This window comes from Euprymna scolopes, chromosome 19, assembly GCF_053919585.1.
Source record: "Euprymna scolopes isolate OS-2025 chromosome 19, ASM5391958v1, whole genome shotgun sequence".
Taxonomy (NCBI): domain Eukaryota; kingdom Metazoa; phylum Mollusca; class Cephalopoda; order Sepiida; family Sepiolidae; genus Euprymna; species Euprymna scolopes.
In genome coordinates, this window is record NC_136500.1 from 22,717,368 (window position 1) to 22,734,690 (window position 17,323).

At 33.2% G+C, this 17,323-nt stretch overlaps 1 protein-coding gene across 1 annotated transcript in view; it reads right to left on the reverse strand.

The window, feature by feature from the left end:
* The window catches only part of LOC145303488 (zonadhesin-like), a 181,563-nt gene that overhangs the window by 40,285 nt on the left and 123,955 nt on the right, over positions 1–17,323 (reverse strand). The window lies entirely within an intron of this gene.

The window sequence follows — 17,323 nt, forward strand, 5'->3', positions numbered from 1 at the left end:
GAGAGAGAGAGAGAGAGAGAGAGAGAGAGAGAGAGAGAGAGAGAGAATGTGTGTGTCTGAATATAAATAGAGAAAGAGATAAATAAATAGATAGATAGAAAGAGAAAGACAGAATGCATTAGGAAGAAGTGAATGTGTACGTGAGAATATGAAGAGTGAAATATCTATATATGCATATATAGATAAAGAGACAGAGTAAGATATTGTATGTAAGACTATAAAGAGAGGGATATATATATATATATATATATATATATATATATATATATATATATGAATTTATGAATATCATCTTCGTATTAGATCTTATCGAGATAGTAAAAAGTTCAACACACTAGATGAGGCAATCTAAACACAATGAAGATGAAAATACAAACTGAACAAATTACCATATGTAGTAATCCATCAAACATTCAAACAAGATATTATAATAATGAAAAATCTTTAATCCATTGATTTTCAAAGATAAGCTCTTAGTTTAAATGTGAAAATGTATATAAAAAAACGATGAACTAAAAAGCATTTTTTTGTATTATTAAGTAGAACAAAAGAGCTAAACTAAAGAATTAAATAATTAACTCTAATCATATATTTAAAAATAATAAAAGGGTTTGACCAAACGAAAGTTTTTTTTTTTAATAAACATTATACTTTGATCAGAGACATGGAAACCGATTTTTAGTCCGGCTTGTAAGGCAACAGCACGAAATTGCCCTTGACAAAAACAGCACTGTCCTTGCATCTGTCACTCAGCCATGTGTGTTATTCCTAGGATTTGTTGATGGACACTGCAAATTCAGTTTAATAACTGAAATGGTTTGAATTTAAAATGAATTCAATTGGAGATAATGAGAATTCTGAAAATAAATGCACCGGTCAAGATTGTCGCTAGAATCAGTTGTATCCATTGAAATTTCTGGGCAACATAATTGGAGTTTCCTTTTTTTGACAATGAATTTGTAAGATTGCGTGTCAGGTAGTCTCAGACTGTTAACATATTCGCTAGGATGATTGATGGCTTGTCAATAGTTTTGTATATATTTATCCCGTCACTATTCAACAGTAAAATGTGTCGTTCATTGATCCTTTTGACAAGTTGATGTATTAAGAAAATACTTTCGCTTTCACTGTGATGATTGCCGAAGATGTCGTTAATACTGGGAAAGATTTTAATTCAGCAACTGAGGCTACTATGAAACTAATTACATTTATTAGTATACTAGCTCACCCGCCTACGTGCTTCCCGAGTATATATATGGACACATTTTTGTTTACCAAAATTGTTTTTAATTGTATTATGTATTAACCCTTATCCCTGAGTGGCTTCCGGGCCTTGATAAGTGGTGATCACCGTGTAAAAAAACATTAATGATAACCTATTAAAAAAGAACCTGTAAACGAATTAAGCACATAAAAGAAAATTTAACGATATTCTTAACTTGAAATAAGCGATAAAAACATTTCGTTGAAAATATCTATTTACTTACCTGAAGCATAAAATCTTTATGAACGAAATGCTCCCTCCCCTACTTCGGAACTGAAAACAGCTTATTGACATATATTTTCTCTCTCTCTCTCTCTCTCTCTCTCTCTCTCCCTCTCTCTCTCTCTCTTTCATTTTAACTTGCGGAACCAGTGGAAATTCCACAGGGGACTCATTCATATGTAATATATTGATGTTGGCATTCTGTAAATGGAGACTCTCTGATATTATTATAGAACTTTTGTTAAAACTGCAAAAAAATAAAATTATCTAAGCTAGTAAAGACACTCAGCGCAGCCCGGTCGTAAAATACGCTTAAATATGATATTTTAATTCTTGCAGATTTCATATATATTATTACAGAGTTAATGTTCTATCGATTTTATACATTATAAAGTTGTAATTGAAATAAAAAATATGTATATACACAGTACTTGGGTGCATCATCTTGAATCGAAACCGAAATCAAAACATATATATATATATATATATATATATATATATATATATATATATATATATATATATAATTTGAGTTCCTTCAGCTATGATCGAAACCGAAACCAAAACTTATAAAGAATTTTTGATAAAATTATTTATAAAAAAATAGATTACTGGAGTGCCATCAGCTATAATCGAAACCAAAACTTATCAAGAATTCTTGGTAAAATTATTTATATAAAAAAAATAAATGACTTAAGTGCCATCAGCTATAATCGAAACCGAAACCAAAACTTATCAATGATTCTTGATAAAATTATTCATTACAAAAAATGAAAGTCCATAACAATTTAACGACAGTCACTCGGATGTAAACGTGACACACAAAATAAATAACACATGCGCTATCCTATTAATATATAGATGTCGTTAATTTCGGGAATGGATTTTTTAGTTTAGTAACTGAGGGTACTATGGAACTAATTATATTGGTTAGTATACTAGCTGACCCTACTCGAATTAAAACTTCAAAATTGCTGATGCCATATTTGTTTATTCTGGCGAACGAAATATGGTTCCCCTCCTTGCCAAACTTTCATAAAAAAAAAACACTCATCTAGCGACAATGACCATCAACAGTTTTCCCAACTCTCTATCTGTTCCTAAATATATAAAAAAAATCCCATGTACAAAGCTTCTTTCTTAAAACTGTTCCGCTGGCTTGTTTTCCAGCTGGCTACAATATGGTCGTCTTCAAGTCCATTCTAAACAAGTTTTCGTTGAACCGCCCTGTTAAATAATCAATTTTTACCCATTTCTACCACTGACTATTATTCCGGTGACCACCGTACATTCATTAATCCTTATGCTCGAGTGAGTATGGGCCTTGATAAGTGGTGACTGTTATGTTAAAAAATTAATAAATACTAAGATCTCTTTAAAGGAGAATCAATAGGAAATGAAATATTTAGTTTTATTTGTCATTTCCTGCTACATTCTGTACAAAATTTGGGAATCTTAAATAGGAAGGAGAGAACTTGAATGCCTACTAGACACTGTCCTCGAGTGTCTAAGGTCTCTCTGTACAGGGGTTTGTCAGAACAATCTGGCATGAGGATACTTTTTCCATAGAAGTAAACCCTGATCAAATATTCAAAATCACATAGTATTCGCTGCCCAAATAAGATCTCCTCGCCATATAAGCTTTTACGAGGAATGGTGCACCTTCTCCAAGTGATGTTACCTCAAGTAACAGCACGAAACTGGATACTCCACCAGACTAGATAAATTCTTGTCCTGGAATTCAGTAAGACCAAGAGACCAAAATAAAAGATATAATACAACATATGAAAATAGTTAATTGGGGAGAGGAAAATTATGTTCTCAACTTCTTTATTAACTCAGTGTTTGAGAGATAAAGAACTTAAATGGTACATTCGAATATCTATGTATCTCATATAGATTTCAAGTGTTAGCCCCAGGTAGTGGGCCCCTTGATTTCTGAGAACTTCGACTGAAGTAAAATAAAACAAAAAAAATACAAAATATACTGAACAAGGGAGTAACATGGACCTCATAAAGAAGCGATAAAAATAAAACAAAGCTCTTCCAACAACAAAAACTTACGAAAATTCTAAGAGTCGTGTGGGAGATCCACACATGTAAGAGAGTTTTGCATTAAGTCTCAGTGACCAGCGTTGAGGCCACCATCATTCTGAAACCATTCTGTAGACATAGCCGTCCATCTCCACTTAGCAAGCCATGTCCACAGAATGAATCCATCTAAGCTTCACAAGAAAATGCTCTCTATCGCCAGCTTGTCAACCGGATCAGATCACGAGGAACCCCGAAAATGCACTAAAAAGATCAGTTGAAACGCACCGAAGCCTTAACTAACATAGACTCGTTCTCGTAGGAACAAACTGCCAGAGACCGGAACACGTAAATGGGAACAGCATGACAAGGTATCTCAGACTTTGAGGAGAAGACGAGGGAAAATGGAGAGGTAGGAGAGAGGAGATGAAAAGAGGCAACCGCATCTTCATCCTACTCTTTTCTGTAAACACCATCCGCGGCTCTTCCACCATAGATTTTTCAAGTTTTTTTTTTACGTCATACTATTTATCGATATTGATTAAGAAGAGAAACAAACAACAGAACCAGATACTCTTACACGAGTCGGTCCGCCGCCGCCGCCGCCGCCGCCGCCGCCGACGACGACGACGACACCACCACCACCACCACCACAATATAGTGTAAATTAAATAATTAAAAAAAATAAATATAAAGAGTAAAAACGTACGACGTTCCCCTCAGGGTTTGCATACATATTTTTCTCGTTCTCTGGCTCGAATATTTTTTCAATGCAGAAGCTTTTCAGAAAAAAATTAATATTAATGCATTTTCCGATAATTTTTACATGCAAGATGCATATTGCAATAAAAAATGTTATTAAAATTAAAATGTTTTTGTGGATGTTTTGAAGTCTGAATCATCATTTTTTTCTGCTCGTCACCGACGCATCGGAATTCTGCATACACCTAACAGTTTTCTTAGATGGAATAAGTATTAAAAAAAAAAACAAAACAAAAAAACAAAAACAAAAAAACAACTAAAATAAAATATACTCGTGTTAATAACGGAAGGAAAATACGAAAAAATTTCCCAATTAGACCATCCAAGGTCTCGTTTGTAATTCCTAGAAACCAAATTACGACAAACTTGGTCTGTCTGTTCTGAAAATAATTCTACTTTATTCTCTATTATAAAAATGTTATGGCGTTCAAAATGTCGAACATAAATCATAATATCCCGAGTGTTTTCGTTCATTTCCCATGGAATTCCCGTGCAACTTAATATAATGTTGTATAAATGTTCACTTTCTATCGCACCTGCATCATTATTTATATCGTTTCTGTAACAGATGTATCAATAAATTGATTTATATATTTTATTTCGCTAAACAAGTTTAACAAAACAAAATTAAGCACAAGACCAATAAAAAAATGGAGAAGTGGGATTCTATGGTCATCATCATCTCTGTACCTTTGTCTACGTTAATCCTAGCTAGAGTTCTCAGTCACAATAATACTAGAAGCATGGCAGGGGTCGTCCTATTTAAGATTCCCAAATCAAATTGTTCTTTAAAATAATTATATATATATATATATATATATATATATATATATATATATATATATATATATATATATATATATATATATATATATATATATATATATATATTCTTTATTATATACTAGTCTGGGTGCCCGGCGTTGCCCTGGTGTTTGGAGGTGTGTGTGGAGCAAAAAAAAAAAAAAAAAAAAAAGTGGTAAAAAAAGAAAAGTAAGTGAAAAAAAAAAGAAAAAACGTGACGCGTTAGCTGCTGCACCCAACGCCAAACCGAAAGTGACGTAGATTTAAATCAAGGCGATGACTTTCGAAAATATATGCGAAAAAAGCGACCCCTCTCTGTAGAAAAGTGCCCAGTTGAGGGTAAAGGAATAATGTTTTTAGCCATTTTTTTTTCGATATTTGTCGTCCGAAGGGTCGAACTTCAAAATGATACCGATCACGTAAAAGTCCGTCGCCTCTGTTGAAAGTTTTGCGAGACATACATACATACATACATACATATATTTAAACAGACAAGTGAGATTTATATTATAGAATAGCATTGGTGCCCGGGGTTGCTCGGGTGTTTGTAGATATGAATTGAACAAAAAAAAAAAAGTCGTAGCAGGCAGGCAGGCTCGAACCCGTACTGCGAAGGAGGAAAAGAAAGTGAAAAAAATAACAACCAAAAAAAATGACGCGTTAGCTGATGCGCCCATCGCCAAACCGGAAGTGAAATTAAGGTTAGACAATCGAAAAGAGGCGATGACTTTCGAAAATATCGGCGAAAAAAGCGACCCCTCCCTGTAGAAAAGTGTCCAGTTAAGGATGAAGGAATTAATAGTTTTGTCAATTTTTCGATATTTGTCGTCTGAAGGATCGAACTTTAAAATGATACCAATCTTGTGAAAATCCGTCGCTTCTGTCGAAAGTTTTAGGCAGACATACATACATACATACATACATACATACATACATACATACATACATACATTTAAACAGACAGGTGAGATTTATATTATAGATTATTTTAAAAATTTGCATTTAGGTAAAAATGCACTTATGTATAAATAATTGAATTTATTTAAAAAGTACCGCAAACAAAAAAATAAATAAATAACATCTACATAAAAAATCGCGATATCCAATAGGCGCTCGAGATACGCCAGTGGTAGACGTTTATGATTTTTCCATGGGTCACGATTTCGAATCTCGCTAGATTCAGCCTCTCTGATGAGCCGAAGACGGCGAAACACGCGTGAGTGGATAATTATATTTTAAACAATTTCTGTATAAATATTCTTTATTCACTTACATTTCCTTTTTATTTATACCAATCCTTATTTAAGAAGCTCAATGTAATTAAAGAGTATATAATGAATGAATGACAAAAGTCTATATTCCAAATTTCATGATGTTGACCATCTTACAATTTATTCCTTTGATTCAGTTGACACAATTCTTGACAGAATCTGTTTTGTAGCACAAAATCAATTACCTTATTATTATATCAATTAGTGAATCTATTTTGTCCTTAACTCATCAGAATAAATAACAACAATCAATCCACCAAAGGGAAATAAAATGCGTTTTGACATAATTAGAACTTCCGAAAATTGGAAGAGAAGCTGCAAATACCTTATATTTTTCTTTCATTATGCTATTATGAATTCATAAAATTCAAAAGGCGACGTAAATAAACAAAGGGCAGGTAACTCTCTCAACGCTCAGGAGTGCGTAACAATTTAATACCAAAGAATCGCTAAGAAAAAAAAATCAACAATAGATCTTATATATATATATATATATATATATATATATATATATATATATATATATATATAACTACTTAATTTACTCACAAAAAATTAATATACGAAAGTATAAATTTATGCATAAACTTTAAGTATTTACTTCAAAAGTGCTCAATACGTAGGTAGAGCTAGTTAGTAAGTTATAAATATATATGACGATTAAGCTACACTGAACATTCCGCGTTTCATCCACTCTAGGACTCTTCAGGCTTATGCGCGAATTCTGTGGTTGTTTGTCGTTTTTATATGCGCATCTTCTATTGAGATTTTAGTTAACCAATCAGCTTTCCACCGCGCCCTTCCTATCAGCTAATGAGCATGCACTTATCGGACAAAGGCCTATTTGACCTCGAGTTCCCAGTATTTATTTGCTACGGTGTTTTTTATTGTTGAATGTACTCCTCCTCCTCTCTATATCCATATATCTCCACCCACGCCTACCTGAGTTTGCTACACCTCCCCACACACTATAATCTAATGTATTTTAACCTTCAAAACTTAAATATTGTCGATACCCGTCTCCCTCCCCCTTATTATCTCTTAACCCTCATTTGTTTCCTCGTATTTCTTCTAAAACACTTCTTCCAAATATTAACAACCATTTTTGTAAGGTCTGACGAGGCTGTTGGATCGTAAACATGGTCCAACATGCGAAACATATGTAACCAAACAGATGAGACACACACACACACACACACACACACACACACACACACACACACACACACACACACACACACACACACACACACACACACACACACATATATATATGTTACTCTGCCCATCCATTTCTCCGTCACGCTTAATTTTAATATAGCACTTCCATTAAACAACGCGCAAATTGAATGGACATAGTTGCATCTTTGTTTATAGTTGAAATCATCATTTACAAGCTTCAAGTCAATTGAAATTCAGACTGATTAACATGTTATGTATCGTATGAAGTACAAAAATTGCGCGCAAATATATCAGGTTATGCGATACTTTGCTTCCCAAGGTTAACCTTTGTGTGCACCCCTTCTATTTGGAAACGTAAATTAATTTCTGACGCTGACAGCTGTGAGTTTGCGAAAAAGTCCATCAAATTCGCGTATTGATCCTGACTTGATAAATTATATACTAAAAAAAACAAAAGAAAAAAGAAACAAACAAACAAACGAATATTAGGAAATAATTACTTGGCATACTTCAAAAGAATTGACACACTTGGCGACAACAGCTTAATCGAATATATCGATTTTCTACGAAGAATTAATTTCGAAAATAATGAAAACGGAGCCGTTCGTTTATCATGAAAAAAAAAGTAAACTAAAAACAAATGGAAATAAAATGAAATATAAAACATATAAAGAATAATTTCTTTTAATAAGAATCGTAAATAGAATAAACGATGCAATTACGTGACGTTTAAATAATAAACTCATAAAATGTTTCGAAAACATATTTGTTGAATGAGTTGATTATTTGAAATGAAAAATACGAAAATTAATGTTTCTTTGCAGAATGTATTAATTTAACCCTACCTCCTTCTCAACATTGCAGGCAGCAAGAGCCACGAAAGCCAACAAACCGGAAGACTCGATATGATCATAGATCACATCCCTTGTTCGAGACGAAGGTAGGTGCATTCCACTGTGGGATTTCCTTGCGGTGTGTTTGATCTATGATAGTTAATAAGACTTTCTCGTGTGTGGCGCGTTTGCTCAATTGGTAGAGAGACTGCAAGCGGTTCGGGTTTCGAATCCTGTTCGGATGTGTCTAACTGATGAGCCCAAATGAGGGCGAAACTCGAGTCTTGGACTTCCGGTTTGTTGGCTTTCGTGGCTCTTGCTGGCTACAATGTTGTCTGGCAGTGGAAACATACACACACACACACACAAACACACACACACACACACACACATATATATATATATATATATATATATATATATATATATAATTATATGAACGTAACTCTGTGTGTGTGAGTTCTTTCCTTGTAGGCTCTGAAATGGCTGAGATTATCTTTTGCTAATTATTTCACACAAAAGTAATGTATATGTCTGGCAGTGTCCTTAGATATGTTTTATATAAAATTTCGTCCAATAAGTATCGAAAATCGAAAAAAAAAATCCAATCTTAAAAATAGTCATTCTTTTTTCAAGAAAACAATAGATTTTTACAGGGAAATATTTTAAATTGCACCGGCAAGGGAGATAATAAAATCTCAACAAATAATTTCTTCTCAGTAAAACAAAACAAAACAAAAAAAATGTTGACGTCTAGAAATATAGCTCAGTGGTAGAGCATTCGACTCTAGATCAAATTATCTCGTGTTCAAGCCCGGGTGCACCTCACTATTTAATTTTAATTTTTTTTCTGATTAATGAATTCAGTTTACGATAAAAGAATAGGTACCATTTAAAATCGCTGAAAATCATTTCTTTGTTTGCATATTTTTAAACTTAACATTAATCAGAAGTGAGTTTCCAAGGGCATTCATCGTCAAGCCCAAATATCAGCTGACATGATATTGTAAACAAACACGAACGGAATTGGATAAACTACAATATCATTATTATTTTTAAATGAAATTTTCTTTTGCAAATTTGTCCACCTAGAACATTATTCCTCGTAATATATAATATTCAATAGAGGATAAATTCTATAATAATACATACGCAATCTGCATAAATTAAAATATCATGTTTAAGCGTATTCTACGATCGAGCGTATATATATATTTATTGTTATATCCTTACTTTAAATAAGAATACAGCAAGAAACACAGGGTTATATATAAATATAAAAGCGAAAATGTATGTATGTTTGTATGTGTGTTCGCTTTTTCTGTATGTCTACAAAAGCCTTTTTTTCAGAGAAGCGGTCGGTCGCCTAACAACTTTTTAAAACTTTTTATATCACATATAAATCATAATATCTCACAGTTAACAACGAAGCTCGCCTGTCTATTTAATTTGCTCGACTTTGGGAAGATAAATATTCAACATTTGCAGCTTGCCGCATGTGGGTTAGTCTTTTTCCTATAACATCTTGAGAAGCGTTCCTGCAGTAAATGAAATACTATCCCGCAGTCAAATATACCCCATTAACTCATTAAAACGGGCACCTGCCAAATCCAAGTAGTTAAATAAATTCAAATATGTTTCCGTTAGCATCTCGCTGTGGGGCAATTGTTAACGTCGCACGTTTTTTTTTTCACACTTTAATTTACAACTTTGCCTCAAGGGTTCGGGTTCGATCCTCATACTTACCTACCAAAACATTTTTTAACCCCCACCCCCACCCCAAGAGTTTCCACACACACCTCCAAACACCCGGGAAACGCCGGGTACCCCTCGCTAGTGAGTTATAAGTGAAAGACAAAGGGGTTTATTTACAAGGGAATACATGTGACACAAGAGTTACATATTTTCTTATTTCTTCCTGTCTTTTTTCCTTCTGCCTCAGTCACGTGAGAGGATCAATATATCCATAGTTCATTTCATCTATGAAGGGATGTTAGGTTATTCTTTCATCACCTGGAATTCTTTTAGGATTTTCTTTTGTAATACTTGCAGTATTACCACTCTGTCTGCGTACATCAGAGTTTCATCACACATAGAAAATGGAAACACTTTTAATCCTTTTCTATTCTTTTCGTCTTGTCCCACTTGTTTTTTATCTTATTAATATATTTATCTGTTTTCGATGCTTTCTTTATTTCCTTAAGTGTAACAGAAAATTCCCTAACAGTATTTATTAATATATCTGTTAGTTCATTTTCTTCTTTTAGTGCTGCTATAACAATTTCTTCAAATTCAGTTTCACTGGGGACCAATTTCGACAAACCATCTGCATGTGTAATTTTACTAGATGCTAGATGTTTCATTTTTGACATCCTAATTGAGCAAAATAATACTCCATCTCTGTAATCTATTTGCCGTATGAGTAGGGATCCCTTTTTTTTAACCAAAGATCGATAGTAATGGTTTATGGTCCGTTTCCAAGACGAAAGATCTTCCATGAATGAATCTATGAAACTTTCTCATGGCATACACAATCGCCAGACCCTCTTTTTCGATCTGATTGTACTTTTTTTCAGCGGGTAATAAAACCCCCGAGGCGTGAGAAATTGGTTTAGTAGATTCATCTTCCATTCTGTGTAGAAGCACCTCTCCTAAACCGTATTTGCTCGCATCTGCCGCTACAATTAAATTCTTTTTCGGATCGTAATGTGCTAACGCTAGAGCCGATAATAAACATCTTTTAATTTTTTGGAATACTTCCTCACATTCCTTTGGCCAGAGTCATTTTTTATTCTTCTTCAATGATTCTCTTAGTTCGTGCATATTTGAGAGATAAAAATTATAGTAGTTTGTTAGATCCAAGAATGACTGTAACTTCACTACATTGTCTGATCTAGGCATTTCTCTAATTGCTTCTGTCCTAATTGATTTAGGTCTTCTATCTTTCCAATCAATTATTTGCCCCAAGTATTAAATCTTGTCCATACCAAAATTAAATTTTTCGAGAGCCACTTTAAATCCGTAATTTTCTCGAATACCTTACAAATATGTTTTTTATGTTCTTCAACATTTTTGCTTCTTATCAAAATGTCTGAATAAGCCATTGCAAAATCTAAGCCTGCTAGCATGGCATTCATAATTTGTTAGAATAAATTTGGTGCTACTTTCAAACCAAAACGGCAATCGTTTTAGGGAAAATAATCCTTTATGAGTATTCATTGTCAGTTATTTTGCACAATCTTTGTGGACTTTGACCTGCAAACATGCTTCTGATAATTTTTGTGAAAATGTTTCCCCCATTTAACTTAGAAAATATTTCCTCAGGGGTAGGGAGTGGATAGTTAGTATCATTTAAGCAATCATTCAGTCCTGTCGAAAAATCCCCACATACCCTGATTTAAAAAAAATTTTTTTCACCTGAACTGTGGGTGATGCTCATTCAGAGTAGTCCAATTTTTTTATTACTCCAATTTCTTCGAGTCTATTTAATTCTTTCTCGATTGTTTCTAATGCCGAATATGGAACCTTCCTTTTGGGTTTAAACACTGGCTTCGCGTCATAAACCGTAACAGACTGAATTAAAAAAATAACTTACTTTTAGTGTGTCTTAGCTTTTTTGTTCAGTAGTTGAATTTTTCCGTGCAGTTTTTTTTTCATTCGTTGTCCAATATCCTTTTAGTTCTAGAGTTACAAAAATGACCAACGACCCCCATTGTTCCCCCCCCCTTTTGAGTTGGTCTTGTGCCTAAGTTTTTGTTCGTGTTCATTTTTTGCCTGAATAAAAGATTTAATATCTTAAAGTGTAGTATCTGTTCTGCAGATGCTGCACTTCAGGTAATTTGTCCCGGTCAATGGAGGGTAAAGCCTTTATACTGGGACAATTACTATTTTTGGACCCAACCAGAGTGCCCCTTTTCCCTTTTTTTCGGGAAGCTGGTTTAACCCCACTTTAAAAACGACCTCGTGTCACATTTTGCTTTGGTGGGAAAGCAAATAAATACTAATAGAAAAGAGGGGTTTTAATATGAACATCAACACACACACACATTCACAAAACGAATTCATAGGAGTATAGATAGATAGATAGATATGCATATATATTTGATAAAGGTAAATTTGAAATTAGAAATACTAAAATAAATGTTTCTTTTCAGAATATATCACTTAAAATTCTCTCTCTCTCTCTCTCTCTCTCTCTATATATATATATATATATATATATATATATATATAGTTTTTCAATAAATATTAATAATAATAATAATAATGTTTCATGCTTACGCAATCATCAGTACACAAAGTGATAATTAATGCTGGTCAGGATATTCGAATTAAGTCAAGAAAAACACACCTTGAAGAGGTTAATTTCTTGCCAGATATTGCCTTTATAATACTGAGTATATAATCTTATGTAATAACTGTGGGCCACAAGTTTTTTATTTAATTACTTTTTATTTATTTATTGCTTATTTTTTGTTTTTCGACCATTTCTCCTATTCACTATGTTAGATTATCTTTATAATTTTGCCCATTATCGTTATTTGCACTTTGATATTTTCCAGGCTCATTTTTCTTACTTCCTCTTGTCTTCCTCTTGTAGAACTCAACCCACTTTAGTCACCCTTATAGCTCCCCTCTATGTCAAAATAATCATGTACTTGTATAACGGTCACTTCATTTCCCCACATTTTATTTTATTTTTTAATCCTTATATTTTATACTTAATCAGTCATCCTTTATTTTTTAAGCTTATTCTACATTCCCACCCTAGTGTATCCTAAGCTAAACATTGCATTTCCCTATATCTGTAACTTAGTTCCCTTCTCTTTCTCTGATGAGAAGCATTAGACCTTGAAATACCTCGGTATAAAGAGCGTTTATAACTCCCCTTTCTATATGATGTTTCTTCTTATCGAACTGGCAAATAAATTCATGTATACCTACATTTACTTTATCTTGTCTTGAATTTTTATTTTATATAATATGTATATATAATATTACACACACAGATGCACATATAAATATTGTTTCAAATTGGTGCAAGTTTTAGGCGATCAAGAACATGCCGAAGAATATATGACTATAGGAGGTTGGAAATCGTGGGTGATGTGTGTGAAGTCAATAAAGCATATATATATGTATGGTGAAAAAATGACGTGTGGGAAGATCTAATGGGATTTGCTATTGTTAATACGAACAGAGAGAGAGAGAGAGAGAGAGAGAGAGAGAGAGAGAGAGAGAGAGAGAGAACACCGGTGTAGCCAGAAACAGACAAGTGACATTTGTCCTTTACTGAAGTTAATCAAACTGTCAGCCAGTCAACTAGTAATACCAGATTTGATAAGTCGCCCGAGGAATTTTTCTAGTCAAATTTCGCCGATTTGTTTTATATTGGGTAGAGAAACGCGTTCCAGTTAATTCATGAGAGAACCTTTGTGTGTGTGTGTGAGGGGAGGGGGGGGTCCGGATAATAAAGAAGGTTTTCTAAAGCTGTGTTTAATATGTGCATTTTTGCTGAGAACCCGGATATACACGTGCCTTTGGCTATGACTCTCGGGGGAGTTCGACATGCTTGTTGTAAGAAGTTTCTTTCTCTCTCTCTCTATCTCTCTCTCTATCTCTCTCGCTCTAATTCTTTCTTTTTTTTTCTCCCTTTTTTTCTTTTCTTTTTTCTCTCTCCGAACGGACTGAACACGAAACACGTTTCCTCATTCAGATACTTATTATTCTCTCTTCATCTCCCGTTTTTGTTTAAAATATGAAGTTTTTATTTGCTCCCCCACTTTCCATGAGGCAGAGTTTGACACGAAAGAGGAACTCTAGGCTAGGATAAAAATAAAAATTGTCCCAGTCTAGAAGGACTTTTTCACTGAGCGAGGACAGTAATGATGAAGCGTAGATAACACACTTTGTTCATAGCACCCCCTCCCAAATAATTAAAAGATTTATAAGTGACCATTTTTATATTTTAACGCCATAACCCAATAACAATAATTAATTCGGTTATTAAATAATTAAAAAGCAAAAATGATAATATAAATTAAATAATAAAAGAGTAGAAGAATTACAGGTGGGGAAAAATGTATTTAATCAACAGCAAATACCAATATTATAAATTTAATCTTTTAATAAAATGATGCAATGAATATGAATGCAGTTGGGCTTCTCCTCACAAGAATAAGATTGGCTAGTGTAAGTCATAAGTACGGACGTGTATAGCAGCCTGGAAGAAACATTGAAAGATACGCCGAAAGCCTTAAGCCTAAGAATATTAACATCTACGATTACGAACAGTCGTTCTTTACGGCAGCTTATTATATTGTATTACTCAATTACTGTAGTCATGACGACCCAGGTATTTCAAACAAATATATCCCTTTCCGATTAATATAATAAAATAATTACAGATAATTTTAATGTATCAAAATTTATTTAAATTTTGGACAAGTAGTACCTTAAACACATGGTATAAACGTTATGAAAATTGGATATACGTATTTGAAAGATTAAGTAATTCTTCTACCATGTCGAAGGGAGCACATTGGGATTCGGCTTCTTGACGGACAATTAGAGAATCGGGAGAACTTCCATTGTTCCACTGGAACGTCTCTGCATATGATTTAAAATGCATCAAAATAGGATATATTTGAAGTTTTAATAGAATTTTTACCCTATAACCTTTTTAGGGAGTGGCACTTATAGATACAGTACTATTGTGTGCGTGCGTGTGTATCGGTCTGCCATTTTGTTTTACTTTTAAATTTCTTTTAAACCGTGCTTTTTAGATATTCATTTATCATCTAGAGTCTTTTTTCTTCTGCCTGAAATATTTCTTCAGTTTGTTCAGTTTTTAAAACCGTGGACCTTAATTTTTTTATTCGTCTAGTGGCTATTATCTTTGGTTGTGCCGTGGACTTTTTTTTTCAGAGTCAATCTTTTGTCTAAAGGCAACATTTATAACAGATGGTGCCGTAATCGATATAAACCTGGCAGGGTCGAAATTATTTCCATGCTAGAAAATAATATATACTGATCAAACGGCATCATTTCTAACACGATCAGCCGGTCACTGGTGTGTGACCGACCCACTTGTTAAACTAAATGTCTTAGAAACGGCCCCATGATGATGTGGAGATGGGCCAGTGATTAGGACACGAGTATCAAGAGGAAAAGCATACTTGAGATGTTGGCTGTAAGTGTGCGGCTCCTTAATTTTCTCAAGATCACTGGTGGCATTCTGTCTGGAATCGTCTTCCTTCGTCTTCAGGTCGCCTTATTCGACTTAAGCATTTATGGCAGACACAAAAATCACACAACACGGGTCGCAATATATATGAGAAATATAATTAACTATTTATTTTATAAATTGTATAGAATATATATATATATATATATATATATATATATATATATATTACAATAGTAACATACAATCTACATATCCTACAATTGATTTTCACTATTACTTTATTAAAACTAACTAACCAACCTTAACTAGTGTAGAGAGAGAGAGAGAGAGAGAGAGAGAGAGAGAGAGAGAGAGAGAGAGAGAGAGAGAGAGAGAGAGAGAGAGAGGTGATGCCCCCCCCGACTCATTTATGGAGAGACAGAAATATGCGTGCTCACCTCATGGCGGTCCGGACAGAAAGAGAAAGAGAAGAAGGAAGGGTATTATGGGATGCATTTTTGTGTATTCCTCCGTTTACGGCCCAAAATCACGGCCATGTAGGGAGAGGGTGCTAACAACCATCAAAACCTAAGATACAGTGGCCCAATCTTCTCCCGATTAATTTTACTTATAAATAGGCTTTATTTTTATGTAGATTCTCTAGAAAGGAACGCACACACACGTTTACATTTATATACATAGGTTATAAGAATAAAAGAGTTTACAATAAATTGATTTTGTATTTTAACTAGGATTTCAGCCCGGCGTTGCCCGAGTGTTTGGAGGTGCATGTTGAGCAAAGAAAAAGGGGGGTGGTAGTAGGAAGGCAGGCTCGAACCCGTATCGTAATGGAGGAAAAGATCGGGAAAAACGTGACGTCTTTACTGTTACGACCACCGTCAAACCGGGAGTGACGTAGGTTTTAATTAAGACTAGACAATCGAAAAGAGGCGATGACTTTCGAAAATATCGGCGAAAAAAGCGACCCCTCCCTATAGAAAAGTGTCCAGTTGACAATGAAGAAATTATTTTTATAGCCAATTTTTCTATATTTTTCGTCCGAATGGTCGAGCTTAAAACGATACTGATCTTGTGAAAATTCACCGCCTCTGTCGAAAGTTTTAGGCAGACATGCAAACATACATACATACATTTATATATTGACAGCTCAAATTTTCGACGCAAACCGATTAAAAAGCTTGCCCTATCTCTAAATATCCTTTATGTAAAATTTCAGATGTTTGGACCAGAAATTTTCTAAGTAATGTGGTAGAGACCGCAGACGTAAAATGTTTATATATATATATATATATATATATATATATATATATATATATATATATATATATATATATATGTTTATATATATACTTATATATTTATATATATTTATATATGCATTTACATATATATTTATATATATATTTATATATTTATATATATATTAATATATTTATATATATATTTATATATATTTATATTGAGTAAAATGATATATATATATATATATATATATATATATATATATATACATATATATATATATATATATATATATACCGAGCTTATTATGTGTCTGCATTGCAACGAGCACTGTTTTATTTTATTTTAATTGTATTAATTTACTAATACATTACAATATATTCTGCTCTCCGGACTGTTATTCTAATCCCCTTACGATTAATATATATATATATATATATATATATATATATATATATATATATATATATATATATATATATGTATATATACTTATGTGTTCATATATATATATTTATATATA